We start from the raw sequence: 18598 nt of genomic DNA, 5'->3' as shown, positions 1-18598 counted from the left end.
GCCATTTAGCCAATATGCTATATTTTTTGTATTTGAACAAGACTACTGATAAACGGTAAGTGTTGGTGTGGCTGTCTAGGTAAGAGGAGCTCAGATTAGAAAATACGGGAATGTAAATCAATAGCTTATTTGCTCCTTCAGCAGAGATCCTCTGTTGTGCTTTCAAGACTGAGAAACGTGCTGTAGGGTGTCTAAGAAAAAAAATAAATTGGAGCAATGATGAGTTTCAGACTTGAGGATGTTTGCCTCAGCAGTGTTTCTAGAATTGAAGTTGAAGCGACATTCATGAAGCTGTGTAGACTCAACAGGTACCGTCTACAGCTCTTCTGTCACAGCATGTGCTCTTCCTGCCTGAGACAGAGAAGTGAAGTAATAACTTCAGTCCTATTGCCATAGCTAAGTAACCTTCCAAGGCTCACTAGGGTCACAAATACAGGCCTTAAGGTGTCACATGGAGATGTGAGGAATATCAGAGGGTCTTTCTTGTACCTACTCTGTCTTGGGCACTTGGAGACATTTTTTCAGTAGTTGCCGATTCCCCAGTGTTGGGACTGGAGAAAGTGATGGGATAAGAACACTCCCCCACTGATAAGGAAGGGAAGGGAAGAGATTTTATACTTATAAAGGTTCTGAGTGTTAGGTCAAAAGACAAATTGTCCTTGAGGATGTGCAGGACTGAGGGAACATGGGTTATGCTGGAGTTGGTATCTCTGCCTTGGCTCTATTCCACATGCTTTCTGCAATATGTGGAGTATGTCCTGGAAGCATAATCTTTCCTAGAGGAGAGTTCTGATTAGCTCGTCAGACTGACCTGCTCATCTTATTTGTCTCAGTTCAGTAGGCATGCTGCTAAGCTCAGGCTTTTTGGATCTCTCTGAGTCATGGGGTGCTCTGGCACAGCAGATCTTCTAGGCTGGGAGTTAAAGAAGTGACAATGCTAGAGGCAAGTGATTTTCGAGAACCACAGATGAGAGGAGGAAATAAAGAGTGAAAGTGGGTCACTACTGCTATACACTGGTGTTCAGATTTGATTTTGGTCACAGCCTGTCGCCAAATCATGCCACATTTAGCCTTGTCCCTCAGGGGACTATGGTACCAGAAGATCTTGCTGTGGGCAAGAGGAAGGAAACAGTGTTATTGTGGTTACCCATAAAACATTCAGCAAGACAGAATTTTATTGCAGTGACTGTTTTGCCTGGATGCAGACTGAAGGATTTGGACTGGAACAGTAAAAGAATTTGCTTACAGTCGTGTAACAGGTCAGGAGTTGGGTCAGGCCAAGGACCAAGAACATGCGATGTGGCGTACCATCCTGTAATCATTAAACCATTTGTCACCCCTTGCTCCTGTACTTTTCAAGCTTTCAAAGGCCGAGCACACCTTCAACAAAATCAGACGACAGGAAGCCCATCATGAACCTTGCAGCCTGTAACTAATGGTCTATGTTTGTATAGCCTCGTGGCTGTCTCCTCTCTGCAGTGTTCTCTGCCCTTCAGAGAACACCTAGATCTGTGTGATGTGATACTCCTCTTCATACCCACTCCTCCTTTCTAGGACACATACATGATAGAAATATTAAGAATAGCGACATCTGAAATACCCTCATTTGCCTCCGAGTTGGCAACAGAGTCATGCAGGGATGCTTATGTATTCAAAATACTTCTTATTCCAAATAAAAATGAAAATTTCCAAACTGGGGTGCTTGCTGGGGTGTGAGAATGGGGCTGTTTTATTTCTTATAGAAAAAAAAATTTTGAAAGCTCTGGTTTAGCGAAGTGCTTTGCAGATGTTTTGCTTGGTAGACTGAGGGAACATGGGCAAATGGGTAGCTTTGGGAGGCTGTGGGTTCACATGTTCAGAAAATAAAGTGGGAAACCTAGTGAAGACCTCTGGGGCATTTTTTGTAGGAAGGTACCAAGCCATGGAAGTAATATATTCCAGTGAAAACCTGCTCTGGCAGATGTTCTGGTCAGGTTCATTTCAGTGTAACTTCTTCCAGGGCTCTTCAGGGGACAAATAAGACTCCACCATTGCCGGCTGACTGGAACATCGTACTGTAGTGTTAGGTTGACTGGACAGCCCCACCAGCCCAGTGTGGAGAACCAAGATTCGTTTTCATACCGTTTTTGAGCGTGGCTTGCATAGCTCACCAGGGCAAAACCCTATGCCTGGGAAGCTGGAGCTTCCTCTGCATCACAGTGCACCAAGAATTCCCAAGTCATCTCCCATCCAGGTGCGGACTGGGCCCCCCTGCTTGGCTGTGGAGCCTGGCTGGGTGGTAGGACAAATTGACACCATGCTGCAGCCTGCACCATGGACCAGGGTCATTTGCACCTCCCAGCAGCTGCATCAGCCTCTCTGCCAGGAGCAAGTGCCACTGCCTGCTTCAAGCTTTGAAGGCTTTTCTTTCCAAGAGTACAAGCAGACACTCACTTAAATAACTGGAAACAGGCTCAGAAGGATGACTGAAACATTTGTCTTCATACCTATGACATCCTGCCTAAACCCTTCTACTTCCTAAAAGGGTCTTCACGCACAAGAAAACATTTTCTCTACTTCTCAGATTTCCAAATTTGTCAGGTTAGAAATATCAGGCTGGTTCTTTCACATACGGGCTCTCACATACCTGCTCACACACATGCACACACGTATATGGGTGCACAAATCCTCCAGGTCAATAATATTGAATGACTAGTAGGGTCATAGCTGTTGTTTTCTGAGGATTAGTGAAATGTAGTCAGAAAAAGGATATTCCTTTCCACACTGTTCCGGTTTCAAATGAAATCTGGGATAAATTTAGAGTAAAGACTAGAGGAAAGAAAACGTTTAGCTTTCTGGGACTCCTACCGTCAACTTCCATCTCGGATCCCCCACCTGAGCCAGCTTTTACTGTAACACATCATTTAAGCAAAATCCCAGTGTCGGGATTTCCCAGTTTTCACTTGTCACTTGCAGTCTGACTCTATTTCGTGCTGTGCTCTGTCCACAGCTGGGCACCACCTCCCTGTTCATTTCTGCCACTTGCTGGGAAGTGCTGCTCCACCCGACATCTGTCCTGCAGGCAAGGGACCCCTTCTCCTCCCACCTAACCTCCTTGCAAAGCTGACCACCACGCAGCGACAGCGAGGCGCACAGTGCCCTCCCCGAGCGCACATCTCTTTCCCGTCACTTCTGAAGCTGTCCACCACACCTGGCCCAGGAGTGCCCACCTGCAGCTTGCGGTCTGGACCAGGCTTTCTGCCCAGCGTCCCAAGGTGGGGACTCCAGCAGCTCCCCGGCAGCTCTGCCACCCCCTCCCTGCCCTCCCAGCCTCCCCGTCATAAACCCATCCATGCGGTCTTGGCTTCCCTGATTGTGTTTCATGACACCTGGTCCACCTCCAGACTGAGAAGGTCTGAAGAAAAAGAGAAGCGAAAGGTCATTTGCTTATTTTTACACTTTATTGTATTATGACATCAAGCTTTGAGCTAAAGTTCAGAGCAGCTCCTGCGTGGTATAATCCAATTGCCTTGCCACTAGTAGTAGTCGCTAATCCAGCCCCAGGTGAGCTAAGCATCAGTTTCCAAAGGCGTGTTTATCATGTGTGCTCTAAAATGAAAATGTAGCTATTATTCTTGATAAACATAAATGTATCATTTTAAACATTACCACCACGAGACATTCACTGGCCGAATACCCACAAGAATTTTGATTGTGAGAAAAAAGCTAGCAAAATTATTCATCAATATTGTGGTGTCCACAATCTTGGATCAAATCCTACAGTGCTATATGTAAAGAGATTTCCATTAACTTCAAAGTGGGAATGTGACTTAATGAATTGAACATACATGGAGCAAGGCCCTCAGAAATTGGCCCTTTTGATATACTTTGTCTAATTATTTTCTAATTATCTAAAAGGTTATCTAATATAATCTTTTTTTTAAGCTTCTCATAAAGCAACCAAAGTTCATTATGCTATTATTAGCATTAGTATGACTTACTATCAATAATAATGTGAGTATTTTGGAGCCTAAAGTGAAGTCATCTAGCTTGGTGATATATTAAATTCATATCCCCCTTAGGGAAATGAGGTCATACACAGAATTTTGCTGCAAGACCAAGATTTTTCAGGGGAGTAGTGTTTTTGAGTGACTCAGGTCTGGAAATTCAAAGCACCTATTCAGTAAAAAAAAAGGACTAATTAAAGACACTAAATAATCTAATTGCTACTTACTTCAGAAAATATGAGTCTCTTTCTACCGAGGAGGGAGGATGTAAATTCCAGACTCACCTGTGACATTTTCAGGAACTTTGCCTGTGATTAAATAATCTTTTAAGAATATTTTGTATGTAGGACTGAAATTACATAAGAAGAATTCACTCAACAAAACCAACCAAAAAACCAAAACCCCAAAGCCATTTCAAAGGCTTCTGCTTTCAGTGGCAGAGCCATGGAATGAATCAGCATTAAAAAAGGAAGAAACTGGAGCTCCTTTCCTTTTTTTTTTCTTTGTAAACCAACCAGTTTGGATTATCCACTTTTTTAAAAAGCATCTGCACATGAATTACCCAAGCAGTTTAGAATGCCATAATCTCATTTTGTGACCAGGATGTGAACTCCAAATGTCATCCAATTCTATCAGTAAATGACATTATGGTGCCTTGTGCTAGATATTGCACCACATCAAAAAATCCCCGGCTTTTTTGTTGTTCTTAAACAGAAAAATATGTACAAGAAAACAGGTATAAAGATTTATTTTATAGATTCATCAGAGAGATAGGTGGAATTGGTTTTATCAGAGACTGGGGAAAGACAAAGGGATTTTTAATTCAGTTTGGAATATAAACTCCGTGTTGGGCAGTAAGTGTTGCAGGTGTAATATTTCACATGCATATTTTTGACACGTGTAGTCAGGTATTTTCACCTGCAGATCTGTAGACACGGTTCTGTATGGACACAAATGGAGCCTGCTAGAGGCACAGTGGAAAATTTATCCCTAAAATATTGATTATTCTCCTGGTTGTTAAATCATTATTAAAGCAGGTTGAAAACTCGTTTGCAGTCTCTTCTGATACTACTAGTGTCACAAATGACATCACTTTTTAACAAGATGGATGTTTCCAACGCTGGGCTCAGAAATGCCAAGTGGAATTAGCAACTTTAAAAAAAATGCATTTCACTGTTTATTCATGGTGACAAGTGCTTCTCGCACTGTACTTTCATGCTGCTGGGCTCCGTAATGCAGCTGCAGTTTTCTTTTAACTCGTAAGCGCAGGGCAGCTCCAAGGAGGCAAGGCAGAAGAAAGCTTGGCAGGGCGCAGCCTGGTGAAGCGTGTGGGGGCCTGAATTCCACCCTCCCATCACTCCAGTCCAGCGAGCCGCATCCTTCTGAATGCTCCCTATGCTGTGGCCACTGGAATTACAATAAAAATATTTGCAAAGTATTCTTGGGTTGTCTGAAGAAAGGGACTTGACGCAGAGAAGATGTCGGGCAGAAACCTTAAAGCCTTTAAAAAGTATTAGTGTGGGGCACGTGCACATTCAGAAGCCTCTCTTCTGCTGTTAAGAAACAACAAATAGACACAAGCTTTGCATAGAAGATGATTTGCTGAAATGGGATCAGATGGTCATATGTCCCTTCCAGACACTGGAATGAAGCAGTGAGCTGTTATTCCCCAGCTGTGGTGTCCTACCACCCCAGTCACCACATTTCTGTCATGGGCACAGTGATTTCTTTGGAAAATATTTTGGAACCTTTTAAAATCCTTTATCCCCTTCCAAGGAACCAAAGTTTTCATCACTGTGTTGTCTGTTTCACCTTTAGCATTATTATTGTTTCTCATGACAATAAATAAGTTGGCCGTGACTAGGGGGATTCTCCTCTCAAGCCATGCCTGGCACTATGCTCATTTTGCTCTCCCTGCTCTGTAGGTAACCAGAAAGTGGTGCAGGCAATAATTTGTTCTCTCAATTGATGAGCGCAAGGGATATGTAATTCCAGTTGCTTGCCCTTGAGTAAACAAGTGGAGAGGGACAGAGAGGGTCCTCTAAGGAACCAGTGAAAAATGTAGAATAACACACATACATAACATATTGTTATTTGGTGTAAAGCACTATGAAATTCTGAAGAATACTATGATGTGAAATACAAAAGGCTCCTCCGGGAATTATTCTGCATTCAGGATCCCCGTGATCCTTCGGTGCTGCCTCTCCTTAGCCGGCCCTGCCTTAAAAAGCCTTCCAACGTACTTGCAGCAGGAAAAGTGTTTGTAGGACATGGCAACCAGCTGTTAGTCAGACATTTGTACCGCAGACTCCCGCGTTGCCCCTGAAATGCACAAGATTTTATAGGCCTACCTTGAAGTGATGTTTTCTTCTTCATTTGACCCTTAGCTTTTATTGTCCCGGGAAGTGACTGCAGCTCTGTTTAGTGTTCTGTGGTTTATCTAAGGTCTTGGGGAAAGAATCCCAGAAAAAATGCAATGAAAATATTAAATAATATGAAAAAGAGCAGAAGCAGAATGAATACAAGCAAGGTGCTTTTAAAAGGGACTTTTTCTCATGGCTGAGGACAAAGAGGTGAGAGACGATGCCTCGGAGCATGTATTGTTGCTCTTTATGTGTTGCAGTGGGAAATCAAATTTACAAGAACAGTAGGAAGGGTGGAAACAGTGAAACCCCAAGCAACATTAGTATATGCAGCTGAGCCACAGCACCCAAGAGACCAGAATCTGGGTCACAGCCTTGTCTTACCTTACAACATGACGAAATGGCCTCTGAGGAGCACAACCAGTGACCAAAAACCAAGGAGAGAGGAGGTTGGATACTCAAAAGCCTCAAGAACAGGACTGCAGTTTCTCTCTCTATAAAGGGCATTTGAAACCTAAAGCAAATCCTTAAAAGAGGAAAAGCGTGTTGGGAAGGGAACATCCAGACCCCTCCTGTCCCCAGTACAACACATTTTCATCTATTTTTTTCCCATGACAGCACAAAGAACGCTGTCTGGATTTGTTGAACATTTTTGATATGCAACCACACAATCTAATGTACCCGTGAGTGAATTATCTCCTGACTCTAACCCCAGTTGGAAAGCACTGCTTGCGTGGCAGCCAGCCGGCACAGCCGGGCTTTGCGGCTGGCCCCGGAGCTCCTGCCCTGCCCAGCTGCGACAGGCTTCAGCCCCTGCAGCATCAGCTCCCTGCTCGCTGGAGGAGTCACTGCTGCAGGGAGAGGAAAGTGTGTGGGACATTTCAACAAGATCCTGTCGGCACCAGATCACCTCTTATCTGTGCCTGTCCTCCATCCCTACACAGGAATTTTTTTTTCCCCATATACTTATTCTGCTTTTCTCACCCATTTTTTTTGTTAGTCCTCCTGTTGCTATTTTTTCTCTTTCTTCTCACTGTTTCTTGGCTTTTCGGTGTGTCTTGCATCAGGTATGAAGCTTTATGCCTTATCATACTTGTCTGTGTGTAAAAGGTACCTGCATTTTGCCAAAGCATGAGCTGAGACACGGAAGCCGTATCTAAACTGCCTTTGGTGGTTATGTTTAATTCAGCTTGCATTTCAGAGTCAAGAGGCATAGGGCAGTTGTGTCCATACAGCATTTAGGGACTGAGCTCACAAAGGGAGTATGATATTGCACAGTTTTCAAAGCAGCCAAATGCCTGTACCTACCTTAAACTTTCACAGGAACTAGAATTGCTCAGCACATCTGGAAGAAGCAAGATGGTGATGCTGTAATAAAGTCTCTGAAAGAGCCAGGATAATAGCTCTGACTAAGTAATTTTTTCCGTGTTAACGCTTTCCTCCCTTACCAGTGTAGGGAACACCACAGCTTCCCAGGCATAGCTAGCACTCCTCTTTGCCCCAAACAAAGCCTACAAGAAAACGACAAAGCCTATAATCCTATATGTGTATTGCCACATAAGCTCAAAGCTGGCCTATTCCTACAATTCAGCTTTATGGCTATTTTAGTTAGCACCAATAAAATGTCAGGTTTGCACACGGCTTTCTGCCTCCCAAAGTTTGCCTGTTTTGTGCAAGGCATCCTCTGCTCCCGTTATCTCCTGACCTCAGGGTGACACAGTTCACAAACTGCTCCTGCTGCAGTGCGGGAGAGGCTCTGTGATTTTCCAGCACAGTTTCCAGCCAAAGCTATTGCCAGAGCTCCAGGTCCATCTCCATCTCCAGCAAGAGATGCGAGACAACAGAGGAGTTTTTCGTCAGTGTGGCCAGGCTGCTGCCATCTCCTTGTGCTTCCCCGTCGTACAGACCTGGGGTGTCCTCTCTCTGCTCTCCCAGGCCCCATGCGGGGACTAGTTCCACTCTTTCACCCTCTCTGACACTCCTAAAATCCTCTTCTTTCCTCGTGTTTTTTCTGCTGTTGCAGTTACAAAAAGTTCTCATCTGCATCGTGTCTCCACAAAACATTTCTCTTTTTCCCTCTCCTGCCTCCCTCTTTACCTTAACCTCATGTAGGACCCCATCGTACCTGTCACCTGCTGCTCTCCCCCCGTGGAGACACCTTCAGCTCTCCTCACTTAGACACTTCCACTGGCTCTCTTACAACTGGATCTTCTGGTCCCATTTTCTCCTAGGCCTTTTTGACATGCTTCTTCCTGAGGGAAGTGTTAGTGCTTTTCTACCACTTGTGTATTCCTCCCATCTTGCTGCCTGCCGGCTTGCTCAGTTCTGGCTACCCACTCCCTGCTCTTGCAGATCCTCTGCTTCTCTCATGAACTTTTTCAGTCATTGCAATGATATAATATACACTGTAGGCCTAATACTCAACAAAGTCAGGACCTTTAACAGAAGGATGCTGTTAGCTTCTTTTCCGCTGCCTCCTCCTTGAGATGGGTTGTGTCTGCCTTGCTGTCTAACTGTGCATGCTGTTAATGCCCAGTCAGAGGGTTATGTGGCAAAATATATTTCAAGTTTCCCAGTGAAACTTTGCCCACTTTGTCTCACACCTAAACTATCTATGGAAGCTGAGAGACCTGGGCATCATGTATGTAATGGCAAAGCTGAGCCTGGAAGATAGCCGTGATTTTGGTTCAAACTTCTGTTGAGGAATTCTGAACAAATTGTGACGTTGCCCTCACCAGGCGTGTCTGGAAAACTCTGCCCAGGACAACTCTCAAGCAACTCATATCTTGTTCAGTTTATCACACAGTCTTGTCAGCTTCACAGGGTCTCTGCCCTTCAGGTTGGTTTTTGGCAATACTTCCATGCCTGTTTCCTTCTTTTCCACCAGCCCGATCCTTGCAGAAGAACACAATAGCTCTGTTCTGTCCTGACAGTGGTGCTGGACAGGGTTAATTTTGCACTGTCTGTGATAGGGAGACTTCTGTGTAAACACTGCTGACATTTCATCACTGGGATTTGTGACAAGCCAAAATAAGATCATTTTCACCAGTTTAAAGGCCCTGAAGAAGCGTCACTGGCATCTCTGTGCTTAGGGCTGCATTAGTTTCTCTGCTACAGATTAAGAACATCCACTGAAAGTTCTATATGCACAGCTGAAGCTATTTAAGAACTATGTTTTACAGGAAATGTGAGGACAGACTAGAAAAATGCAAAGCAACACGTGAGAGAGCATAATAACAGTCAAAAAAGAACACATTAATAAAGTATTCCCCTAGAAAAATGAATGGTCTTCCTTAGGCTTAGATGGCAACTCAAAATAACCTGTTGCCAAAGGCAGGGTGGGGCTTTTCAGTCCCTTATTCCCTTTTGCATCACTACACCCAGACAGACGTCACAGATTTAGGGTGAGGGTCAGGGTGGGGTGAATAGGTGGATCAAATGAAACGCAGCTTTCTAATGCACTTTGCCTGCTTCTGTACCTGGATTTCCAAATGGAAATCTTGTCTGGAAGTGAAACAGCTCCAGGCTGTGTTATGACTCTCTGGACACTCTCTCTGACTTCTACTGCTCAACTAAAGAGAGAGGAGGACAACTGTGCAGCAGCTTCTCCTATGAGCTGCTGGGGAGAGGGGCTGTAAACTGAGGGCAAACCTTGCCCTAATAATTTTAATGGCTGGCATTTAAAGCACAATATAAATTTAAAGCAAACAATATGAGCTAAACCAATACAATATAATCTATGATTTGTAAGTGCTGTTGCTAGTTACTCTTTTTGTGCAACTGCTGTAAAATGACAGCCAGCCCAGCCTAAGTTAATGCCAAAAGACGGGTTTGTGTTCTGAGCTCTGCTATGCCTGAGCTAATCTTCTGGGTAGGAAAAGCATAAATACTACAAGTATCCAAGAAGAAGTAACGCTTGTAAGTTTTCGGCAAGGAGATAATGAGACAAGTTCACCAGTTGGCTCAGCCTTACTGATCCAGACACGGTGATGACTCCTGGCAGGCTCAAGGATGAGATATAAGCAGCAGGTCACAACTTTTAAGCTAACAGATCAGAAAAGTGAGATTCAAGGGGGAAAAGTCTGGGTTTCAGGTATCCAACCATCTGCCCCAAAATAACATAGGCTGTCCTGAGCCACAGGGAGGACTCGGCTCTCAATCTGAGTCGCCCCAGACTCCCCACTGCAGGCGGTACCATCAGGGAGAAGGAGGGCTCATTCTGGGGAGTCATTAGGTCTTTTTTTTCCGCTGATGAGCATTAGGACCACCACTTGATCTTTGCTTTTGGGAACTAAACCTGAGACCTGTAATCCTCACTAGGCAACAGTCACAGGCTGTGGTGGTCTAAATAGGTGCCTGCAAACTGTTAAAACAAAACGTTGAAGGCCATAGTCTGCTTAAATAGTCCCAGGGGGGAGATACATCAGGATCTGACACTTTTGGCTCCAAGGGGAGAAATTTTGTCTTGGTGCCCAAAGTGGACCAGTTCTGTAACACCCTAAAACTGTAATCCCTGCTTTGTGAGAAGGCTGGACGAGGCAGTCCTGTGAACACATAGGTAGATGGAGGAGCTAATTGTGGGGCTAAGAAGCAGCAGCATATATAGCATGGCTGTTGGCGGAAGGGTCCTCTGTCTAACCAGACACCACACAGGTGAGACCCACCTGTGAGGATGCACAGAGACACGCTGGCACCAGCCACGGTGGTGTGTATGTCCACAGCAGGAGCTAGAGGAGTAGTTAAGCAGCTACACATCTCCCTCACTTGGATCTTGGCTGTCTGCTGTGAACCAGTGCTTCCCTGTCTTTCCAGCTCTGATGCACCGTACTTTCCTAGCCTGTAGGTCCTGGTGCAGCCATACCACCTACACACCATATGTAACCTCAGCACTAGAGGGGCAGCACACACCGCTTTACCAGGAGGGAGCTCACCGTCCTCAGCCAGGAGTGAGGCAGGGGGTAACATCATGCCGAAACGTCATGTGTGCCTTGTGAAAGCAGCCCAAAGTCTTCACACAGCTGCAGCGTCGCACCTGCTTAGCAAGGAGGACCTCACAGGAGAGGATGCTGTGGGAAGAAGGCGGTCTATGGAGGCCTGGGCTGGAAAGTACAAGACGGGAGCTTGGAGAAGTTCATCTCTCAAAGAGCCGGTTCAGGGCTCGGGGCATTGAAAGGCTGTGCCAGAAGACAGGAGAGAAGATAGAGCCTTTCTTCTCTGGTCTGTGAGTTCAAACTTGGCCCATGGTGGCAGACACTAATTGCTATTTCTGCATGATGGGTGTTTGTAACGCTGCTTGGTGGGCTCAGGCCAGCCCTGATGGCCAGAAATCTGCAGCGAGACAAAACTGGCATTAAAAATCCTGGAGGCTGGGGGAGTCCCTGCTAGGAGACGTGCCCTGGGGCCTGACTTAGCTTTCCAGGGTGGGTGTGAGAGACTTGCAGGGCTGTGCTGGTGCTCATATCACACTCACGGCAGCCAGAGGGGCATATCCCTGTATAGAGCAGGGAGAAATGTTTCCCCACCATCAATTTGCTAAATCTCACCAGTACAACAACCAACCAGTGCTAGACACATTTTAACAGCTACACAGGCACCTCTTTTTCATGGATATCAATGGCACTCGGGCACACAGAGACTGAACAGAGATACGGGATGGCAGACCTGAAATGGTGATGGTGTGACGTGGGGAGGAAGGCACTCTGCAGAAAGTGTTTGGCTGATGTGGCTGCTGGGGCACATCTGCTCGGCAGACGAATGGGAAAACATGTCCCAGTCTTTAAGATAGCTACACTTGGTAAGGTCAGGAAGGACAGCAGGAGCTGCCTCCTGTTTCGGGTCACACCACCCTACTGCTGATAATGCCATGGGTTAAAAAATCTGTTCCTAGTCAGTCTTGTAATTTGGGTAGAAAGAATGAGTGTTGGTTAATTTTTATTCTTGGTATTTACTGGGACATAGTAACAAAGAGGACACAATAGGCTAGTGCGAGATGTCAGCCTTTAAATTCACATGGCTTTGTCCTTAAACAGTAAAGATTTTTTTTTTATCACTACTGACACCTCAATATATAGCAAAGGACACCCTGAAATGGTCATTGCTATTTCAAATGAATGAGCGTCAGTACACCACATTGTCAAAAGGAATTATGCACAAAACCAGGGCACTCGAAAGCTGAACTTCCCCACAGTTGTGGGATTTTATGCCGCTGAGAAACTGGTAGCGATAGGAAATAACTCCATGCAGTGTTTTACATGGGCATGTTTGAATTATACGTACAACAAGAGTCTTCCATTGTTCACCTCGCTAGTGTGAGTATATAATTTTCCTGCTGTCTTTTTCCCCCCTTTTGTTCTTTTCAGCTATTTTGTGATTAACACTGTCTGGGGAAGAATTTCAGTATTTTCTCTGGTTTAGCAGGATGTGAGTGAGGTGGTGCTGCTGCATGAATCTTTTAAAAGCAGCCTAAGAAATATTTAAGACCTTAGTCTAGGAGGAACAGCTCTCCCAGGCATAATTTTTGGTGCTGGTTGCAGCAGGGAGCGTATGCTGTGAGGAAAGTATTATTTTTCTAAATGGAAGGTGTCAGATGGTCACGCAATGTGACTGCATGTTCGAGATCACTGCCTCCCATCTGCAATTTGTGACGTGTGAAAGATTCTGCCCAAATGTGCTCACCAACTGGAAACCCTCGGCACTTTTTTTTTCTTATCAGGAGAGACCAAGATAACCAATGGTTTTACAGATCAGGGATCCTATCAAATTAATATCATTCTAGGATAAAATCTGCTTTAAATACAACCACTAAACTCCAGCAAAGTTAACTAGTACATACAAGTTCATTCAACTGATTAAAAATCCCTACTAGTAAAACAAGAAAATATACATGGAATTTTTTCAAGAAAAGTATTCTGCTCCTATCTTTTAACCAAAGGCTTGGTATAAAACATGACAGTTTTTTCCAGCACTAATTAATGCCACCTAATTATAACACTTACTAGGCTCATGCCAGGCATTAAGATACTGGGGATAGTTTCTCCTTGTCCAACTTCCCGCTGGATCAAACAAGATGATTGCTTTTTGCATCTCTCTATCGGTTAAATGGATGCCACGGTGGCTGGGGCAGAAGCTTAGCAAAGATTATTTGCCTCCAGAAGAGAATTTGCAGCTTACCAAGAGGGGAAGGCGCTCTGGACAGAGGCAGTCGGCAATGCCTCCCCTGCCCTCTGTCCAGCGAGGAAAGCACGTCCAAGGGGTTATGAGCCGGCAAGTTGAACCCCAGCTGTGCCAATGGTGGGGGGCAGGTGATGGCTGCACCCCAGACTGCAAGGTGCCTGCTGCAAGGTTCAGGGGCTGCATGGAGCAGCGTAGCCAGGATAGCCTGTTGTCAAGTGTCCTGGTTCAGACAGGACAGAAACTGGGGCTGTGAGGCAGTAGTCAGGCTGCCCCAGCAGCCTGTCTGGCCACGTTACCCTCAGCTTTGCCACGGAGCAGTGTACAGTAACAAACCTGTATGATCTTTGCCTGCCACAGGGCTATGGCGTGGCTCACCCAGCATTTATAACTCCCAGAGTACCCCAAACAGGAGTACTTGGTGAGTTCAGGGGAGGGATATAAACCTCACTCAGCCACTGGAGCATCCTCCAGTGTTTTATAGTCTGAGCTGACCGCTACCAGAGGAGAACTCTCGTGTGAGTTACTATTTTTGATGATCAATAAGTTCATTGCATTTAATTTCCCTTCTTGGTTCGGCCAGGAGGTAAAACAGCAGGTATCTCTGCCAACTCCCCAAAAAAGAGCAGATGTGCTCATGACTCAGCACTGGGTGCCTGTCCGAGGAGGGGCTGCTGACCAAGGCTGTGTGATGAACAGTGCCGTTACAGATGTGGCTGCAGCGTTTGCATGCAGCAGAGCTATCTGTAACCTAAGAGGTGTACACAGGAAGTGGAACAGGAGAAGGAGAGACTTGAACAAGTTGATTAAAACCTTTCCAGGAAGATAGGAACTTGCCCACATGCCAAGGACCTAGTTAAGGTTATTAGCAACTGTTATTGGTACTGGGGTTAATTAGATTACAGGTTCCTCTACTGTCTCTCATTACCACATAGCAGACTTCAGGGACCTGTTCTTAAAGAAAAGTCAGTGAACAAAGTGCAGGTGAAAAGCATTTGAGTAACAGCCCTTCATCTGCTGAATGGCTATAGCAAAGGTGGTGACAAAACCTGGTCGGCATTGCCTCTCGAGTGGGCCATCACACCAACCTGGAAAAGAGGGAAGATTTTGTGTCTTTTTTTAGATGTCTCCACCAGGAGAAATACCAAGTACTAGCTACAGGTGCGGGCATCTTTATTCAAAGACTGGAGTGGAAGGTCTCCTGGGTCAGGGACCCCCTCCTCGTGTGAAGCCATGCCAGATATACCCACTGAGCTCTACTTGGTCTTGCTTGCCCCAGTTTAGTAGGAAGGCAATGAGCTTTCTTCAGGGGTTCAGAGCCACCTTCTAGTTGGCCAGAAACCCTCCTAACCAGCCTATACCATGTGTGTTTCTGCCTACACTGGCCTTTAGACTAAACAGCTCTTCTCCATCCCCATGTTTATATTTTTTCTCGCCTTGTGGATGCACACAGCCAGAGGGAAAATATCTCTTCAGAGCCTTTGTTTTTTACACAAATGAATACCTTCTGGTCTCACATACAAAAGGATCTTTATTCCTCTGACCAGCCTCCCAGGCCTTCTCTGCACCTGCTGAGACCATGCTCGGTTTTTTTTGGGTTTTAATCACCTCACTATTTCAGATGATGCCTTTGCCTTGCACAGTGGATGAGTATTTCCCTATCCATGACACAGCTATCTGATCTGATACATTCCAGGTTGCATGGCTTCGGCATGCTGGTTTTTCGTAGTCACCCTTTGATGTACTAGTACAGGTCCTTCTCTTCCCAAGCTGTATCTAATCAATAAACTCCCAGTTTACTATGAAAGAAACAAACACTGAGACCCTAAAACTTTTCTAACCAAGAGAAGTGGAGAGCTTGCTTCAGGCACTTCAAAATTAATCTGAAATAGAGTGAGTTTTCTAAGGTGTTCAGGCATGCAGGAAGATTAAAACCCTACAGTATTTCTGTGCACACTTTCCTGCACTTAGCTTGAAGCCCACCTCACCCTCACCTCAAGCTTGCTTCTTGCTGTCAGTCTGTGAGCATCAGAGTCCTGGACAGTTTGCTCTTAGGAGAACTTGCAATACTACAGCTCCAAGAGGAGATGTCTGCCATGCTCAGCTCTGATTTAGCAAATCAATACCTTACCCAAAACCTTCCATCCATCATCTTTCTCTGCTCTTGTCCCATAGGAAGTGATGGCAGCTTTCTGACCATATTTATTCTTACTTTCCCCATAATTACTTTATCTTCCCTCTCATGTCCCTGCTGTAGCAGCCAGCTCACAGGTGGTGCTGGTGGTTTCTGTCTGGCAGCCACGGGGCCACCATATCCCTCAGAGTTGCTAAGCAAGGGGCTTGCTGTAAATCACAAAAATGCAGTAAATATGTTTTGTCAGCATTCGGTGGTAGGTAAGTCAAATGAAAAAAGGAAAAATAACCATTGCATTTCAGGGGCTAGAGCCTGGTGAAACATTTTCCGACAAACAAAGAGCATACTATAGGATTCTTCTTTTTTTAAAAGTCTGAAACAAAACAGCAGAAGTTTTAAAAGCCCTAATGAAAAACCCCAAGCAATAGCCCAATGATAAGAGTTTGTCACCTACTCTACCCCAAAATGTGGTGAGCTGAACTGAGAAGTGACCAGAACATCCCCAAATGTTACGTACATGAGGCAGGAAGCTTGGTGGAGACAGCTTTGAAGGAAGATTTTGTATTGTTCAGAGAATCACCCAAGCATGGCGAGGCTGGAATTCCATCTGTTCAGCTCTGCTCAATGAACTGGGTCACTTTCAATGGTTCACTAAGTTCTGACTATCTAAAAAGTACAGTTATTATGCTTTTAAAATCTTGAGCTGCATGGCAAGATCACCTTACTGTTTTTTTCTGTCACCCTTGAGTTTAGGACCTCTGAAAGAGAGTTAAGTGTAGTTCACAACCTAGAAGATGGGTCACGTGTCATATACAACATTTGGGTTTCTGGAAAAGAGATGTGAGCAAGTTTGCTCATTAACAAACACCCTTGTGTCAGAACAATCCTTGGCAGGACTTTGTTTCCTGAAGAACTAATCTCTAATCTTGGGAAAAGCTGACCTTCCAAGACTGATCTTTGCTTTTTAGTCCTCATGGAGGTCTCTCTGCACTCTGGAGACTGATCTTTTGCTGCAGCAAAAGACAGTAAGTATTTGGATGGCCTTTTTGCACAGTTGTTCCTGGTTATTTGAAGAACAGCTACAAGAGCAGTGGAAAGACATGGAAAGATAATGTCTTTGGGGGCCAAAAAACCAACTTGCTGAAGGATGGGAAGAGGGATGAGGAAACAGCACTGCACAGTTCCTGGATATTCAAGCCCTCATGGGAAGAATTTCAAAGCAGCTAATCACAGATCACCTCTGAGAAACAAGTCTTGCATGCTGCGTCCAAGTTTGGCTCGGGAAAAAGAAGGAAATATATTTACCTTTGCCAAAATATGGATCTTCCTCCATGAACACTAGGGCTTAAGAAGGTGATCTCTACTCCAAAATACAGAATTCACTTCTCATTCCTGTATTTAGTTATACTTTATCCCTACATAGATCATACTGGGACAAATCTACATTACTTTTTTTAGTGTTATAACTTCTTTTTCCTCTGTACAAAGGGGTTAATAATATTTAGCTGCCTTCCAAAGGTGATTTATGTTGTTATAAAAAATATAATGTCACCAAAACCAAGAGAGTTAAAGAATGAGCACAGCTCACCAACGAAACTGTATGGACCTCTAAACAGAATCAACTGAAATCAGCACTTTGGAATTTAATGTGAAGAACACATTATGGAGCCTGCAATTAAAGACTTTTTCCCCCTAGATGGTCACATAAATAAATGAACCATTCAGAGTGAATCAGTTCACTGAGAAGCAGGAAAGTGCACAGCATCAGCTTTCTGATCACCTCCTGACACGAGTACTGTAACTTCCACACCCTGACCTCCTCCATGCCCAAATCCCTCCTCTCTAGTCCATTTGGGTCACTGACAGATAAGTACACAGGATGAAACTCCTTGTGGAGATATTTAAGCTGCTAAGCACTAAATGCACCTATTGAGTCACTGCAGATGCTGTATATTTAAACTTCTTTCTTCCCACCTGGCAGATGAAACTGAAGTTCAATTTTGGTGCAAAGCAGCAGCACAAAATAATGGTACCTCCCACTCAGGCGTGGACAGGTTGGTGGAGAAGATGAGGTCTCACATGTTTGACAGGAAGAGAAGGTCTGTCTGAAGTGGAGAGAGTCCTGGAGATGCAGCAGACAGATGGTGCAGTATGTTGATTTGGGTTTTTCTACATAGAAAAATATTTCAGCCATTTTTATTGTGGAGGAAAGAATCCAGACTGCAAACTGTTTGAGTTCTTGCAGGGTTTTTTAAAATGAAAAAGAAAAAAAAATCTTCAAAATATTTCAAGGGCAATAAAATATACACCAATGCCAGAACTATTTTTTTTTAAATCAAAGTGATTGTAAGCATTATTGGCAGATTCTCATGTAATTCTCTTATAAATCTTCATTTCTGTTTCGTAACGGGTTACATTCAGTTTTCCCTCTTACTTTCTTGCATATATTTCTTCAGTCTCTGACCCACATAACCAAGAAAATAAAAAGAAAAAAAAGAGCTTTTCAGTTAATTTGCAGTATAGCTCAAAAGCAAACCTTCAGACACATCTCAAGAAGTGACCACTATACCTGTTCGTTGATTTTATTCTATTTTCTTTCCCGTCTCTAGACTGACCTTGTATCACTGCCCTACCATTTCATAATTTTTCCTGGCTCTCTAGTTCTCCTGTGGTTGCTGGTGAGGAGATGAGCCCTGTGGCGCAGGATACCGCATCGGCCCATCAGCCTGCTGTTCTGTCTTTCATTTAACAACTGTATTAAGGATACAAGTCTCAGATATGGGTAGCGAGTGTGTCACAAATGTGTTCTAACCAAAGATCTGATGCCTCACAGAGTAGCTTCTCCAACCCTTATTTAGGGATACACACAGTATTTCTCTCATTGAAGTGGTGTAGTTTATTTCCTTCCTTTTGCCCATGCATTCAACCTGGTCATTATGGGAGAA

This window comes from Ciconia boyciana, chromosome 2 (genome assembly GCF_034638445.1).
Source record: "Ciconia boyciana chromosome 2, ASM3463844v1, whole genome shotgun sequence".
Classification (NCBI taxonomy): Eukaryota; Metazoa; Chordata; class Aves; order Ciconiiformes; family Ciconiidae; genus Ciconia; species Ciconia boyciana.
Note: the sequence above shows the minus strand (reverse complement) of the source record.